This window comes from Lathyrus oleraceus, chromosome 5, assembly GCF_024323335.1.
Source record: "Lathyrus oleraceus cultivar Zhongwan6 chromosome 5, CAAS_Psat_ZW6_1.0, whole genome shotgun sequence".
Classification (NCBI taxonomy): Eukaryota; Viridiplantae; Streptophyta; class Magnoliopsida; order Fabales; family Fabaceae; genus Lathyrus; species Lathyrus oleraceus.
In genome coordinates, this window is record NC_066583.1 from 490,691,928 (window position 1) to 490,711,280 (window position 19,353).

Consider the following 19,353-nt stretch of genomic DNA (forward strand, 5'->3'; position numbering starts at 1 on the left):
ACGTTTAGTAGCACAAGGGTATGACCAAGAGAAGGGCATAGACTATGAGGAAACTTATGCTCCAGTTGCTCGCCTTGAAGCTATACGTCTCTTGCTTGCCTATGCGTGTTCCAACGATTTTAAGCTTTACCAAATGGACGTAAAGAGTGCGTTTCTAAATGGTGTCATAAATGAAGAGGTGTATGTCTCACAACCTCCCGGTTTTGAGAATGCTGAAAATCCATATTATGTTTACAAATTAAAACGAGCTTTGTATGGTCTTAAACAAGCCCCTCGGGTTTGGTATGAAAGGCTTAGCAAATTTCTAATTGATCATGGATATTCAAGAGGTAAAGTGGATAATACTCTCTTTATTAAACACAAGGGAAAGCACATTCTTTTAGTTCAAGTTTATGTAGACGATATAATTTTTGGTTCAACTAACATACACTTGGTCAAAGAATTTTCTAAGGTTATGCATGGTGAATTTGAGATGAGTCTCATGGGGGAGCTGAATTACTTCCTAGGACTGCAAATAAAGCAACTTGATGAGGGTACAACAGTATGTCAAACAAAATACTGCAGAGAACGACTCAAGCGCTTTGGAATGAATGACTCAAAATCAATTGACACCCCTATGCCTACCAACGGAAATTTAGATAAGGATGAGCATGGTAAGTGTGTAGATGTCAAAAAGTTCAGAGGTATGATTGGATCTCTCTTGTATCTTTCTGCTTCTAGACCCGACATCATGTTTAGTGTTTGTTGTCGCAACCTGAAAAATACAGTGCGCGAAAAAACAACCAGCGAAAGAAAATGACAGAAGAGTCTCCACCGTGCGTTATTCATCCCAAAGGAGGGAAAGGAAACGCTCGAAGTAAACCTGAAAAAGGAAAGGACAAGACGGGGTCTCGCACCCAAATCTTGGGTTCGGGAGTCGGTTATGCGAAGGGTAGGTATTAGCACCCCTACGCATCCGTAGTACTCTACGGGATCCACTTTTGTGATTCTTGTCTAAAGGGTGTGGGTTTATCTTGTGCTGTTTACCAAAAAAAAAGGGTTAAATAAAAATAACTCGCGCGGATGTCGCATCCACTGCATACGTATCTCATCTGAATATGAGAATCAGAGTCTTCGTAGCTCAGCTGACCTATGGGTTGGGGGGATGTATGCTCGCTAAGACATCGCGTCTTATGCATACGTATCTCATCTGGAATGAGAATCAGAGCAAGCCGTAGTTCGGCTAACTACGAGGTTATGGATTGGGTTTTGGACGAACGACGTCACTACGCAATCTACCGGATGCTCGACCTTTGGAGACTTACTCGCCTGTAGTAGAAGGAGTAAACGTGTTGCTTTGGGTTTTAGGGTTTGGGATGCTCGAGGGCATACAGGCAGTCCTTGACGAAGGAACCGCGCTACATGTGGGGATATGAATACAAAACACAAAACATGTATCTCAAAGTAAAATGCCACCAAGGGGCCCAAACATTGCCTCTTATCGAGGTCTTCCAGCTAAGAAAGCGATAAAGTACGAGAAAAGGAAAAAATTACCACACGGATAAAGATCCGAAGTTACAGCAATTAAAGGATTAGCAACCCTGAGATCTCTCCAGCTAGACCATCAAAGAAAATCAGTCAATACGATTAATCAGGATAAACCTCCGGATGGTATCCCTGCAAGAGTATGTGAGCCCTCACGAAAACTCAACAGAAAGGTTAGACAAACAAGGTGAAATCCAGGGAAAACAATGCCATGGCAACACAAAGACAGGTTAGAGAAACAAAATAGGGTAACCCAGAGTTGCCCCTAAATCAAAATGTAACCACATGAATAATTCCATCAAAATTCACAAAAGGCTCACAAAAAGGTATCAAATTCACCCATAATACCTCATACATTTAAAGCATTCAAATTAAAGGCATAAAGATGATAGATATTAGGCAAACCTGATTGGAGAGCTTGATTCAAATTGAGTTGCACCCGTGAGGTTTACAAGTTGAGTTCCCTTCAGGGTTTAGAGGCTGCTCTGAGTTCTCTGTCAGGTCTTCTCTCACTATCTTTTTCCTTAGGGTTTTGTTCCAAAGAAACCTCAAAGTGTTTTGTTTCTCCTCAAAATCCCCCTTTGTTCTGTCTTCTTTCTCTCACTATCTTTCTCCAGTGAATCTCCCAGTGTAACTCCAACTGTAACTCCTCTACTGAAACTTCAGTATTTATAGACTGATTTTCGTGGGTAGTGGGCTCAAATGAGGGAGACCCAAGTCCAAAATAATTTGTTATATTTTATTTATTTTTTTTATTTATTTATTTAATTAATTAATTAATTAATTAAAAAAAAAATTTTCATTTTTTTTTCCAGGAAAAATGAAGGGTAAATTTTGGGGTATTACAGCTGCCCCTATTCAATCAACTGGAGACCCGGAAAGAAGATGGCAGCTGCTTTCGTGCTTTCGAGGTATCAAGGGATTGAATACAATAAAAGCCCAAAAATTTGCACTGAAGTGAAGTGAAGTAACAATGTCTGTCAGAATCGGCAAAGAGGTGGTCTTGAAAGAAGAATCCGTCTGGTACGGTGAAAGTCAGTCTGAATATCGAAAAAGAATGTTAAACTGGATACCAACATAAATGGTAACACAGAAATAACCATGGCCTGAATGCCGCTCATCAGTCTGAATACTGGAAAGGATTTCGATCTGAACATCGGAAACTTGGCCTGAATGCCACAAGTCGCATCGACCTGAACGTCGGAAACTTCTTCGATCTGAACATCGGAAAATTGGCCTGAATGCCACAAGTCGCATCGACCTGAACGTCGGAAACTTCTTCGATCTGAACATCGGAAAGACTTGGCCTGAATGCCACTTCGATCTGAATATCGGAAAATTGGCCTGAATGCCACTTCGGTCTGGATACCGGAAAACTGGCCTGAATGCCACTTCGGTCTGGATACCGGAAACTGGCCTGAATGCCACTTCGGTCTGGATACCGGAAAACTGGACTGAATGCCACAAGTTGCATCGACCTGAACGTCGGAAACTTCTTCGATCTGAACATCGGAAAGACTTGGCCTGAATGCCACTTCGATCTGAATATCGGAAAATTGGCCTGAATGCCACTTCGGTCTGGATACCGAAAAACTGGCCTGAATGCCACAAGTTGCATCGACCTGAACGTCGGAAACTTCTTCGATCTGAACATCGGAAAGACTTGGCCTGAATGCCACTTCGATCTGAATATCGGAAAACTGGCCTGAATGCCACTTCGGTCTGGATACCGGAAAACTGGCCTGAATGCCACTTCGGTCTGGATACCGGAAAACTGGCCTGAATGCCACAAGTTGCATCGACCTGAACGTCGGAAACTTCTTCGATCTGAACATCGGAAAACTTCATGCCTGTCAGCATTGGCAAAAATAGGGAATGATAATAGAGGCGGCGCATGGGCCAATGACACTTGCTGGGGATAACAAAGGTAAGTCATGAACAATCTTCAGTCTGAGTACTGGAAACAACTTCTAGCTTATCACTTGGGATACCGAGAATGTTTTATGCTTACATGCGTATGTTTGAATTTTTCAATGGCGTAATGCTCCATGAAAATGGAAATGCTACGTGATTTGGAAGGATGCAATGCAATATGATTCTACATGCAGGGATGCGAAATGCTGGGTAGAATGCCAAGCCGAGGCAAGGGGATCTGCTGGGGAAATGATTACCATCCTCTGGGCTCCGGCCAGGCTGCTGGAGATACACACCACAATGAACTCTGTGGGGAGATGACTAGCCATGCGGTGTTCTGGCCATACCGAGACTCTGATTGGGGAAAGAATGGCATTGGAAGCCTGCTGCTGAGGAAAGCTACCATGGTTCTGGTAACCACGATTTGCGAGAGATGACTCAGCAAGGGGAGCAAACACTGATACGGTACCGAGGTTCTGCTTCAAGGAAAGAAACCATGGATCTGGCATTGGGATTATCGATCTGGCCTCGAACTCTAAGGAGCAGCCACTTCTGCTGGGAAGATACAGTCTGGCACTGTCAACTCCGCTGGGGAGTGTATGTCCTGAAACAACCGCTTGGGGAAGTGCGGTGGTGAGAAACTGCTGGGGATTGAAGAATCCAACGCTCTGATCAGCTCTGCAGGGATAAGACACCGAATTTGTCTGTTGGTGACTTCACTGAGGAAGATATTCACGATCATCTGCAGGGAATTTTAAGGAAATGCCCCAAGGGTATCTGTTCTGAATAGACGATCCAAAGCACTTAAAATTTACAGCAATTTTAAATGTTTATTAAGCATGTACCTGTAAAGCCCTTATGTGTCATGATGCAATGTTTATCAAAAATTCGGATGTCATTTTTGCCAACAAAACAGTAAAATGAAAATGAAAACAGAGATATACTGAATAACATGATTTTATTGATTGAATGGCCTCTGAATAGGCATTTACATTAAGAAGCAATCCCTGGAAAGAGGTAATCGCACAATAGATAAAAACAGAAATTAATCTAATGGCAATGTGAAATGGATTTCTATTGGGTTCCAATTCTGCTATGACTTGCCCGTCTTCAAGATCCTCCAGATGATCAGCTTTCTGAAAGAGTGATTGGACTGTTTCCTATCCTTCAAAAATTTCCAGTCATTGGCACGAGATGAGATTCAGAACTACTTAGAACGCAGTCACTCGCTTAATCCCTAACTTTTGCCTGGATCTCCCTTTTCTGGTTTTCGATCCACCGGGATACCCATTTTTGCCTAAGTTGCCTTTTCAGGTTTTCAACTTACCGGGTGTACAATCTTTTTTTATTTTTGTCCCTAATTTTTGCCCGAACCCTTTCATTTTCTTGGTTCGCCGGAACGTCCATTTTTGCCTGGACTACTCTTTTTTACTGTCCAGCGGGTCTATTTTATGCGAAGTATTTTTTAACTGCGTCTGAGTTCACAGGGGAAGTGAAGTTTTCACCATCCATAGTTGCAAGCATTAAGGCCCCACAATCAAAAACCTTGGTGACAATATACGGTCCATCATAGTTAGGAGTCCACTTGCCCCTGTGATCTGTCTGTGGAGGAAGGATCCTTTTCAACACTAAATCTCCGACTTGGAAACAACGAGGACGCACCTTCTGATCAAAAGCTCTCTTCATCCGACTCTGATACAACTGCCCATGACAAATGGCTGCCATTCGCTTCTCTTCGATAAGACTCAACTCATTGAACCTTGTCCGAATCCATTCAGCTTCATCTAACTTGACATCCAACAGGACTCTTAGAGAAGGAATCTCCACTTCAACAGGTAGGACTACTTCCATACCATACACCAGGGAGTAAGGGGTTGCCCCGGTCGATGTACGTACTGAAGTACGGTACCCATGCAAGGCGAAGGGTAGCATCTCATGCCAATCTCTGTACGTGACGACCATCTTCTGCACAATCTTCTTTATGTTCTTATTTGCCGCCTCAACAACGCCGTTCATCTTAGGGCGGTAAGGGGAAGAATTGTGATGCTGAATGTTGAAGTTCTGACACAACTCCTTCATCATTTTGTTGTTGAGATTAGAACCATTATCAGTAATGATTCTTTCGGGAATCCCATAGCGACAAATGATTTCTTTCTTGATAAAACGGGCAATCACATGCCTGGTGACATTCGCGAACGACGCTGCTTCGACCCACTTGGTGAAATAGTCGATGGCAACGAGGATGAAACGATGCCCATTGGAAGCAGTCGGCTCAATCTTTCCAATCATGTCAATACCCCACATAGCAAACGGCCACGGCGAAGCCATCACATTCAGAGGATTCGGCGGTACATGCACCTTATCAGCATAAATCTGGCATTTATGACACTTCCGAGCATACTTGAAACAATCAGATTCCATGGTCATCCAATAATAACCCGCTCTCAACAATTTCTTAGCCATTGCATGTCCGCCGGCATGAGTACCGAAGGAACCTTCATGAACTTCCTGTATTAATATGTCCGCCTCGTGTCTGTCCACACATCTGAGCAAAACCATGTCGAAGTTCCTCTTATACAACACATCGTCTTTGTTTAAGAAGAAACTGCCTGCCAATCTTCTCAAAGTCTTTCTGTCATTGTTGGATGCCCCTGCAGGGTACTCTTGATTCTTCAGAAAGCACTTGATATCGTGATACCAGGTCTTGTCATCGACTACCAGTTCAGCAGCAAACACATACGCGGCCCTGTCAAGGCGCATCACATCGATCCTGGGAGCATGGTTCCAACGAATTACCTTGATCATGGAGGATAGAGTAGCAAGTGCGTCTGCCATCTGGTTTTCATCACGAGGTATATGATACAATTTTACTGTTGTGAAGAAAGTCAACAGTCTTCTCGTGTAATCTCTGTAGGGGACCAGAGTGGGCTGGAGAGTATTCCAATCATCATTCACTTGATTAATCACCAGAGCTGAATCTCCGAAGATGTCAGAGTCTTGATTCTCAGATCAATGGCTTGCTCAATGCCCAAGATACAGGCCTCGTACTCAGCTTCATTATTGGTGCACTCGAAAGTCAGACGAGCGGTGAAAGGCATGTGGGCACCTTTCGGAGTTGTGATGACAGCGCCAATTCCACTTCCTCTAGCATTGACAGTCCCATCAAACAACAAAGTCCACTTTTCGTTTGGATCAGGTCCCTCCTCAACAACTGGCTCTTCACAGTCTTTCATCTTGAGGAACATGATGTCTTCATCTGGAAAATCAAACTTCATCGGCTCATAATCATCAATCGGCTACTGAGCAAGATAGTCTGACAGAATACTCCCTTTGATGGCCTTCTGTGACGTGTACTGAATATCATACCCTATTAAAATCATTTGCCAACGAGCGACCCTTCCGGTGAGAGCTGGCTTCTCGAATATGTATTTCACTGGATCCATCTTAGAAATCAACAAGGTAGTATGGTTCAACATATACTGCCTCAGTCGGCGAGCAGCCCAGGCCAAAACACAACAAGTTTTCTCAAGCTGCGAATATTTGACTTCACAGTCGGTAAACTTTTTGCTAAGGTAGTATATGGCATGCTCTTTTCGACCAGACTCGTCATGCTGTCCCAATACACACCCCATCGAGTTCTCAGTCACTGATAAGTACATTATCAGAGGTCTCCCAGGAACTGGAGGTATAAGGATTGGAGGTTTCTGCAAATACTCTTTTATCTTCTCAAAAGCCCTTTGACAATCTTCATTCCACCTGATAGTCTGATCTTTCCTCAGCAATTTGAAAATTGGCTCACACGTGGTTGTTAGGTGAGAGATGAACCTTGCAATGTAGTTCAACCTCCCTAAGAAACTACGGACTTGCTTCTCTGTTCTTGGCTCAGGCATTTCCTGTATTGCTTTCACTTTGTCAGGATCCACCTCAATCCCTTTTCCGCTAACAATGAAACCCAGCAATTTTCCCGATCTCACCCCGAAAGTGCACTTGTTCGGATTAAGTCTTAGTTTGAATTTCCTCAAACGCTCAAACAGTTTCTGCAAATTCACCAAATGTTCTTCTTCTGTCTGAGATTTGGCAATCATATCATCCACATAAACCTCGATTTCATGATGAATCATATCATGGAACAGAGTTACCATAGCTCGTTGATATGTTGCTCCGGCATTTTTCAGACCAAACGGCATTACCTTGTAGCAGAAGGTGCCCCATGGGGTTATGAAAGTTGTCTTTTCCATGTCTTCTGGTGCCATCTTGATTTGGTTATAGCCAGAAAAGCCATCCATGAAGGAGAATACCGAGAACTGAGCTGTATTATCCACCAAAACGTCAATGTGAGGTAATGGGAAATCATCTTTAGGGCTAGCTCTGTTCAGGTCCCGGTAGTCGACACACATCCGTACCTTTCCATCCTTCTTAGGTACTGGGACGATGTTTGCAACCCATGGCGGATAATTGGTGACTGCTAGAAACCCTGCATCCAACTGCTTTTGTACTTCTTCCTTTATCTTGACAGCCATCTCTGGTCTTGTTCTTCTGAGTGTCTGCTTGACCGGAGGACAACCTTCTTTGAGAGGCAAGCGGTGTACCACGATGTCTGTGTCCAGCCCGGGCATGTCCTGATAAGACCAGGCGAAGATGTCAACGTATTCTTGCAGCAATTCAATCAGCCCTTTCTTCACATTGTCTTCTAAAGCAGCCCCTATCTTGATTTCTCTCTTGGCGTCCTCGGTGCCGAGATTAATCACTTCAACGGACTCTTGATGCGGTTGAATAACCCTTTCCTCTTGTTTTAATAACCTGGTAAGCTCTTCGGGGAGTTCACAGTCTTCATCACCCTCTTTTTCAGCTTGAAAGATTGGATTTTCAAAGTCGAAGCGAGCCGTAGCAGAAACGTTATCAATAGGATCCGGTGATGTGCATCTGCATGAGTGATGGTATGTGCTTATGAGTGTGAACAAGAAGTGAAAACTAAACAAAACATTGCCATTTTTTTATTTTGAAAAACTGCAAAAATAGAAAGACATGGAACGAAATATTTGAATGCAAAAATACGTCCTTTATTTATGATAAAAATGCAAGTGTCACATAGACGGACCCTACAATGAGTCATTACGCCCTGGGCGGAACGTAAGACTTGGATATGCATGAATAAACAAAGAAAATTACTCTTCAAGAAGAGTGACTTGGATAATCTCTTCAGAAGACCAATTGTTGATGACTTCACCCGGGATCCTCGGACGCACCCAGTTGTCAATGTCACATCACTATCCCCATCTTCTTCGTTGACTGCAGAGACTTGATCATACTGAATGATGCCAGCGCTGGAGAAAGTAATCGGCCCCTGATGAGTCTGAGGCGTTGAAGTACACACATCCGAAACATCGGAATCCATTTCAGTTACATCATGGATTACAGAATCAGTAGGAACAACATCTGGGAATTCATTAGTAGCATCTTCAAACCCTTCTTCCTCAACCCCTTCCGCAGACTCTTGGACAGACAGACCCTCAACCTGGAGGATACCTTTGTCGAGCAAGGCCTGAATACCCTGTTGTAGTTTCAAACAACCTCCACTCTGAGTGGCACAATCCAAACAACCCTTCCCACAACCGGGGAAGACATCGGCCTTCAGCAAGCATCCTTTGATATCCAACAATGGAGTCTTCAACTTCAACACATCCTTAATGGACTTGGCTTCTCCCTCTACCAAATTAACGTTCACACCATCATGCTGGGGCATGGGATTGTTGACGACATTCGGAGCTGGTGCAAGGTCGATGGCCTTTGAATCTATGAGGTCCTGAACTACGTGCTTAAAAGCTTTGCAGTTCTCAATGTCATGGCCAGGTGCCCCAGAGTGGAAGCTACACCTAGCGTTGGCGTCGTAACCCACCGGAAGTCTACCAACAGGAGGAGCCAGAGTGCGCAGTTGCACAAGTTGTAGTTGTTGAAGACTAGAAAGTAACTGGGCGTACGACATTGGAAGGGTGTCGAAACGCCGGTCCATCATCCTTTGCCTCTGTTGATAAGCGGGTCTGTTACCCGGTTGTTGCTGCTGTTGATACTGAGCTGGTTGACGTTGTGATTGTTGTTGTTGTAGTGGTGCTGCAGCTGGAATGGTCACAGCCGCAACATACGGTTGCTGATGATAATTCTGAAAATTATTCCTTCGGTTATCCCTGTTATGATAAGAAGATATGACATTCGCATCCCCTTCTCTCCTCTTCTGTCCCTGAATGAACGGCTTCTTCACCCTTGATGAGGATCCACCTCCACTCTGGCTCTTATAGGTCTTTAGGTAATTCTCCACCCTTTCTCCAGTAGAGACCACATTAGCAAAGTTGGAAGCATTGCAACCTACCAGACGCTCCAGATAAGGTCCAGGCAGCGTATTCATGAACATGTTGGCCATTTCCTTTTCCAACATGGGAGGCTAAACACGGGAAGCTGTATCCCTCCAGCGTTGAGCGTATTCCCTGAAGCACTCATTGCTTTTAAGATACAGATTCTGAAGTTGAGTTTTGTCCGGAGCCATGTCTGCATTATACTGATACTGCTTCACGAAAGCCTCTGCCAAATCCCTCCAGCAACGGATGTGGGCTCTGTCCAGCCTCATATACCATTCCAAGGATACCCCAGCTAGGCTATCCTGGAAGAAGTACATAAGTAGCTTCTCGTCGTCAGAGTACGCAACCATTTTACGGAAATAGGCTTGCACGTGAGTTTTGGGGCAAGAGCTGCCATTGTATTTGTCAAATATCGGGACCTTGAATTTCGGTGGCACCCTCACACCTGGGACCAGCCCCAGGTCAGCAACATCTACTCCCAGAGGATTCTGTCCTTCCACAACTTTCAGTCTCTCTTCCAATCTTCTAAACATGGGGTCCATGCCAAAGTCTTCCTGAAGCAAGGGGAACTGATCATCCTGACCATCCTGAATGGGTTGTTGACCGGAGGTGACATGTAGGATTGGGATAGGCCCCGGTCCATTGGGACCATTAGCCTCTCCAGCTGGAGGATCAGCCAACGTCTCCGGTTGAGTAATAGGGGGATCCCTCTGTACCAACAATCTAAGCTTCTGCTGTCCTTGAGCCACCCCTTGAACCAAATCCATGAATTGATTCATGCGAATCTTCATCTCGGCGAGCTCTGCCTGTAGGCTTTCCATTACTCTCCGTTGGTTCCTCCGGGTACCGTATCGGTGAATGCCTGAGTCAGCTATCCTGCTAGTGGGACACCAAACAAACTGAGAACACTGTGGCGGTACCTGTTATGCAAGACATGCGGATGACTATGCAAATGCAATGACATGTTTATCAATTCCAAAAGTATTCTACCCCCTTGATTCCAGTCTCACATTTGATAAACAGTGTAAGAAGAAAACCCCGACTAGAATCAAGAAGAAGATTTAAACCCCCTTGAAAAGGATAAACATGTGTTAAGTGATGTGAATGCAAATGATGTGATGATGTGAATGCAATGCAGTGGCATGTCAATCAGGATTGCTGTATCTGCTTGAACATCTGTCAGGTTGCACTGTCTGGAGAGAAATTAAGAGTACACCAAACAAAGGTCATGGGATGGGTCATGTTATCCTTAATATCAACCACCCATTTTGGTGGATTATGGTTTACACCTTATCAACACCCGAGTTTCATTGATATTAAGGATACCTGATCGGATCAACCATGAATCAAGGGTTTGTCGTAAGTCACGAGCATAGAGTTTAGGTTAAGAACCACCCAAAAGGAGTGTACTAAGGTTCAAACCTGCCAAACATGTTCTACAAAAGGTTCTCATAGTCATAATCCCATCTTTCGGATATTATCGGAGGAACGACTACTCGTATTCCAACAATATTCTCAAGAGAGACTCTTATGAGTGTAGTATCGCGTAACAATTGTATCAAATCTTACACTTGAACGACTTTCACACTACGTCCTACAAATAGGCCAAGATGGGTTTGGTAAACTAAGGTCCTTGGCTTCTTAGGTCTATATTAGAACAAGTAATGTCTAACCACAACTTACTTATGTGACATTATTGATCTCAACATGACCTCCACCAAGTGAATGGGCTTGCAAGTCAACTCGCTAAGGAATAACTCCACACAAGTTGACAGGACTATGCCATTCTCCTATCTTAAGTGCACTCGAGTTCGGGTATAGAACTCATCTCACAAAGATCACCAAGAAGCCATATCCAGCCAACAGATACAACAATGATATGTACACCATGCAATAAGGTAAAGCAGGTAAATAAATAACTGTACAAAAGCATGAACACCCAATAAACAAACAAACTAAAAAAGCTAGGAGGGACTCGCTTAGGGAAGGTGGACCAGCAAGAGGTCAACTTCTTAATGTCCCCAGTGGAGTCGCCAGCTGTCGCAACCTGAAAAATACAGTGCGCGAAAAAGCAACCGGCGAAAGAAAATGACAAAATAGTCGCCACCGTGCGTTATTCATCCCAAAGGAGGGAAAGGAAACGCTCGAAGTAAACCTGAAAAAGGAAAGGTAAAGACGGGGTCTCGCAACCAAATCTTGGGTTCGGGAGTCGGTTATGCGAAGGGAAGGTATTAGCACCCCTACGCATCCGTAGTACTCTACGGGATCCACTTTTGTGATTCTTGTCTAAAGGGTGTGGGTTTATCTTGTGTTGTTTACCAAAAAAAAAGGGTTAAATGAAAATGACTCGCGCGGATGTCGCATCCACTGCATACGTATCTCATCTGAATATGAGAATCAGAGTCTTCGTAGCTCGGCTGACCTATGGGTTGGGGGGATGTGTGCTCGCTAAGACATCACGTCTTATGCCTACGTATCTCATCTGGAATGAGAATCAGAGCAAGCCGTAGTTCGGCTAACTACGGGGTTATGGATTGGGTTTTGGACGAACGACGTCACTACGCAATCTACCGGATGCTCGACCTTTGGAGACTTACTCGCCTGTAGTAGAAGGACTAAACGTGTTGCTTTGGGTTTTAGGGTTTGGGATGATCGAGGGCAAACAGGCAGTCCTTGACAAAGGAACCGCGCTACATGTGGGGATATGAATACAAAACACAAAACATGTATCTCAAAGTAAAATGCCACCAAGGGGCCCAAACATTGCCTCTTATCGAGGTCTTCCAGCTAAGAAAGCGATAAAGTACGAGAAAAGGAAAAAATTACCACACGGATAAAGATCCGAAGTTACAGCAATTAAAGGATTAGCAACCCTGAGATCTCTCCAGCTAGACCATCAAAGAAAATCAGTCAATACGATTAATCAGGATAAACCTCCGGATGGTATCCCTGCAAGAGTATGTGAGCCCTCACGAAAACTCAACAGAAAGGTTAGACAAACAAGGTGAAATCCAGGGAAAACAATGCCATGGCAACACAAAGACAGGTTAGAGAAACAAAATAGGGTAACCCAGAGTTGCCCCTAAATCAAAATGTAACCACATGAATAATTCCATCAAAATTCACAAAAGGCTCACAAAAAAGGTATCAAATTCACCCATAATACCTCATACATTTAGAGCATTCAAATTAAAGGCATAAAGATGATGGATATAGGGCAAACCTGATTGGAGAGCTTGATTGAAATTGAGTTGCACTCGTGAGGTTTACAAGTTGAGTTCCCTTCAGGGTTTGGAGGCTGCTCTGAGTTCTCTGTCAGGTCTTCTCTCACTATCTTTTTCCTCAGGGTTTTGTTCCAAAGAAACCTCAGAGTATTTTGTTTCTCCTCAAAATCCCCCTTTGTTCTGTCTTCTTTCTCTCACTATCTTTCTCCAGTGAATCTCCCAGTGTAACTCCAACTGTAACTCCTCTACTGAAACTTCAGTATTTATAGACTGATTTTCGTGGGTAGTGGGCTCAAATGAGGGAGACCCAAGTCCAAAATAATTTGTTATATTTTATTTATTTATTTTATTTATTTATTTTATTTATTTAATTAATTAATTAATTAAATTTTTTTATTTTTTTTATTTTTTTCGTTTTTTTTTTATTTTTTTTTATTTTTTTTTATTTTTTTTTCCAGGAAAAATGAAGGGTAAATTTTGGGGTATTACATTTGTATGTGTGCACGATATCAATCAAATCCTAAGGAATCACACTTAAAAGCTGTTAAGCGCATATTTAGATATCTTCATGGAACACCTAAATATGGGCTTTGGTATTCCAAAGAAAGTGATTGTAGTTTAGTAGGTTACTCCGATTCTGATTTTGCTGGCTGCAAATCAGATAGGAAAAGCACGAGTGGTTATAAAATAAGTCAATCTACTATTTTTGGTTTCCGGCTAATCACTGGTTTTTTACCTACAAGTTCCCTAAGCGACTTCGATCTCTATTCGATTCAAATTCGATTGACAAGCGCAATAGATATATGAAATATTTATATTCCTATATTCTGAATTAAGCAAACGGATAAATACAATCGTGAATTAAGCAAACACGATTTACAAACGCAATTTAACGACAAAGCGACGAAAACGGCGATTAATAGTTAGGAATGCAATCATACGAATTTAATCAAAACCATTCCACAAAATACAGATTAAGCAAATGAAATTTCATAGAATAGAATTGAAAGAGAACAAAATTAAATTGATAGAATAAAAACCTCAAAGCCTTGGAAATTCGGTTACAGCAGATTGACTCTAGAAGATTAGTTCCTCTTCATGATCGCACAAAAGCAAAAAGTTAACGTGAATAATCTCTCTTTTCTACAGTACCGCGGCTTCCCTTTTAAACAGAATAAGGATTTCACTTATAATTCAAACTGGACCGAAAAACCTAAATTCAGCCCAACAAATGGCCTAAAAGAAAATATTTCCTAAAGTACGAAACTTTAACGAATTATTTGGGACGTCTTCCCTCAGAATCAGCTTTTGGCTTCAACACCAAAGTTTTAGCTCTTTCTCTTAGCTTTCCAACACATGTCAGAACTTGCAAAATGGCACCCCGTAGCTCAAGTTATGATCCGAACAGTGGAAAGGTATCAAATAACCGCTAAAACTGAAAATAGCAAACGAAAATAGATTAAAGGCAAACATGAACTTAAAACTAAAAACATAATAACATAGTAAAATAAGAAAAATAAACTAGATAAGTGCCTAAGTATAATTATAGAAGATTGTGCATCAAAATGCACTGATCATATACCAATTGAGTAATTACTCATAATCTCATAAACAATATCAAGAATCTTGATTCCATCAAAAGATGTCATCCTAGCCGCCACGGTTTTAGTAATCCACTTGGAAATGGATGAACTATTATTCAATACCCTACCACATGTGTGAATACCGACCCATCTCTTCATTTTATACGTGTGCTTATTCCCAACCTTACTAACAAGTGCCAAAACCACATTTGCCCTTGCAAAATACCTTTACTCTAACTTTATCATTTTTCACATACTTTATCTCTCTACCATTTAATATCGACCATTCATTAATTGCCTCCTTAGTGATATAAATTTCAATCCCACTTTGAACTTGTAATTCTTGTCTAACTCCTCCATCTTAAACCTATTAGAACAAGATTTGGTATTGCACATGACCTTTAGTTTTAATTATAATAATGTGTTGTTTCTTAGAGAATAATTTTTTACACAAATGGTTTTTATCTAGTGTGTAGCTTTTGCTAAAAGATTTTCACTCTGAAGCATTGACGTATGACATCATCAGATTCTGGAATCAACACACTCTAACTCTGAGGAGATACAAGTCCTTTACAAGATGTTGTTAAATTCTAGAAAGCTCTTAGACAACGATTCTGATGAACGTTCATGTTAAAGCTTCTGACTGTGACTCTGATTGAAGATCCTCTAAAGGTTTGTGTGCCTTTAAGATTCTGCGCTCAAGTTCTGAATATTCTGAAGAACAAGATCTGAAGACTCTGAAGACCAGATTATAAGGAATTGTGTCAAGACTCTAAAGACCAAGGGTCTGAAGATTCTGTCAACTTGTATCTTGATCCTTCTAAGAATGTCTCAACATCATTACAATAGAATTCTCTGAAGATTAAAATATAAGATCAAATGGTTTTGCCTCAGGAAGATAGTACACAGTACAAGATCACCCTTTCTGCCACTAACCTGATTTTGTGGGCTAACGATAATACTATTGTACCATTTCTCCTTCTATATGAAAAGCGTTATGAAAGAGCCATATGCAATTTTGTATTCCAATTCTACCCACTAACAGTTCTTTTATATGCATATATAAAGGATACTTTAAGATTGGAAGAAGCTGATAATTCACCGTGCTCATAACTACGCTATTACACACGCTTTTGCTAAAGTCATATTATTTATGTGTATAGTTTTGTAAACACACAAGAGATTTTGCTCGTTACTGTGTGAGAAATATTCATTGTATTAACTTGTGTTAATCTGCTTTCTTAGAAGCATTCTTTGTAAACATAACTTATAAAATCTCAAATCTATCATCATCCAACTCAAGAGTCCTATCATCCTCACTATCACCAAATGATATAACATTAGCTTCAAAACCACTATCATCATTGTCATAATTATTCTCATGTTCATCTTCTTCAAAATTAATAACACCTTCATCATTACCACCACCATCATCATCATCGTTAATATTAACATCCCAATCATCCTTAAGATTAACACCACTCTCATCCTCAACATTAACACCACCATCATCCACATTAATATTAACAACACAACCATCCTCAATATTAACATTAACTTCATCATCATCATTAACACCACCTTCTTCCTCAACATTAACAACACCAATATGAACTACTTTATGCTCGACATATATGTCCACTACACATTTCATTTTAACTGTAAATTTATAAACCTCATTAGCATCACTATCACTAACCATTCTATTGTGTCTGTTTGATTCATTGTTATACCACCATAACCAATATTTTGAATGCTCAAGCTGACAAAGGTCTTTCACGATACAAATAGCTTCAAAGAAGTTCCACTTATCAGGATCAATGTCTACTATATGTGCATGCCCACCTAGGTAATATATTACATTCTCCCTAACAAATTTTCTCCCGTAATGAAAGTTCACAGTAAAAGTCATACCTTGTTGAATAGATCGCCATGCTCAAACGCGTATTTGATTCGTCTAGCACATTCGTCGCCCACATACGTCATATTCCTCGCAATCTCCTCCCATGAAGCTCAAAAATGTTTTCTCTTCTGAAACGCTAATTTACAGGGACTAATACTAAAATTGTAAAATGAATTTTTAGGATATTTTTTTGGTGGAAAATATTTGAACCACGTGTTTAAAAAGTGTTAGAATGGAAAATTATAAAATAAAAGTCAAGTTAACAACGTTAGCCACATATGCTATTTTTTAACAAAACTTTGATGTCAGAGACTAACACCAACGAGAAAGTAAAATATAGGGACTCCATAAAAAAACTAGGGACCAAAATAAAAAACCGCCAACTTACAAGGACCAAAAGACTAATTAAATACTAAGTTAATTACTTTTCAAAAGGTTAGAACTTTTTTCCTAGTCTTCTCAGACACCTCTTTAATCCACACAATCGATTACTATTTTGGACCACCTTGGACCCCTTATCTCAAGTGATTTCTTCGGTCTCCATGTGTTTTTCGAGAGTTATTCTGATCACGTTCATAGAACTCTCATTGCATTAAGGTGTCACCCAGGTTTTGAACTTTTTTGAAGACTATGACATGAATATCTTAATTAAAATGTATATGAGTTGGGTCAACCTACAAAACTATGTCAAATTCACTCAATAAAATCCAAAAAAGTGGGTTGATTTGGGTAGTTATATAGATATGTGTTTAAAAATTAAAAAACCGATTAGAATAATCGGGTGTCAAGTAAAATTAGACCCAAACCTAAAAAATCCACTGACCTGCTAATCAAACATTTATTATTAAAATTTTAATGATTTTGATGAATATTAACTTAGTTGTTACAATTTTATTCGCTTAAAGATATTAACTTAGTTGATGAACATTAATTAGACCCAAACCATGACTTTAACTAATTTTGAATGTTTCATTCATTGGTTTTTCTGAGACTAATACAATTTTATATCATGCAACTTTAATTTGTTGCTAGTATTTTATGATAATTTTTATTAGTTCATATTATTATTTATTTTTTAATGATGCTAAAAGATATTAAAAATAGGTTATCTAATTTTAAAAAAAGAGATAAATATATTGAATAATTTTTATGAAAAAAATACGATAACTCATCATTTAGTAATTTAATATTAAAAAAACATAAAAATTATTTGGACAACCCAATCCAACCAAAAATTAATGGGTTTATCTAAACCGACTTATTGGTGCAACAAGTGGTTATTTTACCTCACATAAACTAGAATGTTCAATATAGATTAGATATTGGGTTTGGTCAAACCCAACTTAAACTAGCCGATGTATACTTTGAGATTGACACTGTTAAATTTGGCCAAGTAACTCTTCATAGATTCGGTTAGGCGTTGTTGAACATCAAACAAATCAAAACATTCTTATCTGAAACGTTGAGACATGGCTCTAAGGTTCAATTATCCCATCATAAGAGTCGATAAAGGACTCCCAAATATGATTTTATATAAAAATTCTTAGGACCTTTGTTAGAATGGTTAGAAAATCTTAGGTGTTAGGCTAGTGGATTCTCTCCATGAGGTACATACATAATGGTGAGTTGGTTGAAAATGAAGTCAAATTGTTGAACTTTTTTGTGTTGCTCCACGGTGAATATCAATATTCACGTATGTGAGTAAGCATGACTTAGACAAACAAACTAGTATTCAGGTAGGATCTACTTATTTAAATTAAAATATTATGAGTTTTCTGGTCCTACATCTATGTTCACAATCTAACAAACGTCGAGCCTATTACAATATAAACATTTGTTTTTCGTCGAGCTGACCAATACTAGTCTTAATATGAACTTTTTTAACCGATAAATCATTAATACATGAGAAATTTTGAAAATAATCTTATATTAAATAACAAAGGAAAAAAAGAAAATGATGTTATAACTAAATACAGAAGGATCGTAAAATTTAGCTCTTAAATTATTTTAAATTCTATGCAGATCCAAATCATCGTATGTTTTATTATGTCCGTATTAATGTGAAACGTGTAATTAATTAGCAAAATGATGATAATACACACGCCACTTCATTTTGTAGAAAGGCATGAATGAGTATGACATATTTGATGCCTAAAAAATTTCTATTCAGCGTTACCTTGTACTTGATTGAAGCAATGATTAAGTGGAACCAATTCTTCATTCACCGTGTTTTTAGTTTTCCTATTATTCATCTCTTTGGCCAAACTATGCTTTCTCTAAGTCATGGTTTGAATTTAACTTTGGTGGAAAAGGAAAAGTCACATTCTTCGGCTAGAATGTATTTGAAAGCAATTCAACCATCAGAATGTTTTGGTAGATATCTTGCTAATGAGGGTGTAAAGGAAATGAAAAGATGAATAATGCAGCCAAAGATTTGCAGAGTTAGTTGTGTGAGTTACAAAAGCTCTTTTATAATTTATTTAATGATGTAATGAGTCATAGAACTAACAAATGGTTATTATTGCACATGATTAAGATAGAAAGAGTACATTAAGATAAAACTAAGCACTGCATTCATCAGAAAGTGTTGGAGAAGAGAACAGACAATAACCTTCTCAAGCAACCAAATTCAGCTCTCCTTTTCATCTTAGTCTTTTAGCAATCAATGTCAGCCACAACAACAGAGTATACACCTTACCGAATTACCTGGAGTCTGGAAATGGCAGACAAATCATTGCATGAAGAATTAAAAATCTCATTTGATTGCTATGGAACTTGACAATATTAATGAGCACAAGTATATACCTTATAACTAAATAATAATAATTTTACATAAAACAAACAAGAAGTAACAT

At 40.0% G+C, this 19,353-nt stretch overlaps 1 protein-coding gene across 7 annotated transcripts in view; it reads right to left on the reverse strand.

Moving 5' to 3' along the window:
* The window catches only part of LOC127085663 (putative disease resistance RPP13-like protein 1), a 45,054-nt gene that overhangs the window by 21,597 nt on the left and 4,104 nt on the right, over window positions 1–19,353 (reverse strand). The window contains exons 2-3 of one of the 7 annotated variants that reach the window (XM_051026155.1): window positions 19,110–19,211; window positions 14,016–14,447 (exon numbers count right to left, since the gene is read on the reverse strand). The exons of 3 other annotated variants lie outside the window; for them this stretch is intronic. The gene's annotated coding sequence lies outside the window, so the exon portion shown is untranslated. Of the gene's footprint in view, window positions 1–14,015; window positions 14,448–18,895; window positions 19,212–19,353 lie in introns of those variants that run through there. 3 more of the 7 variants (XM_051026154.1, XM_051026156.1, XM_051026153.1) reach the window with 3 other exon arrangements.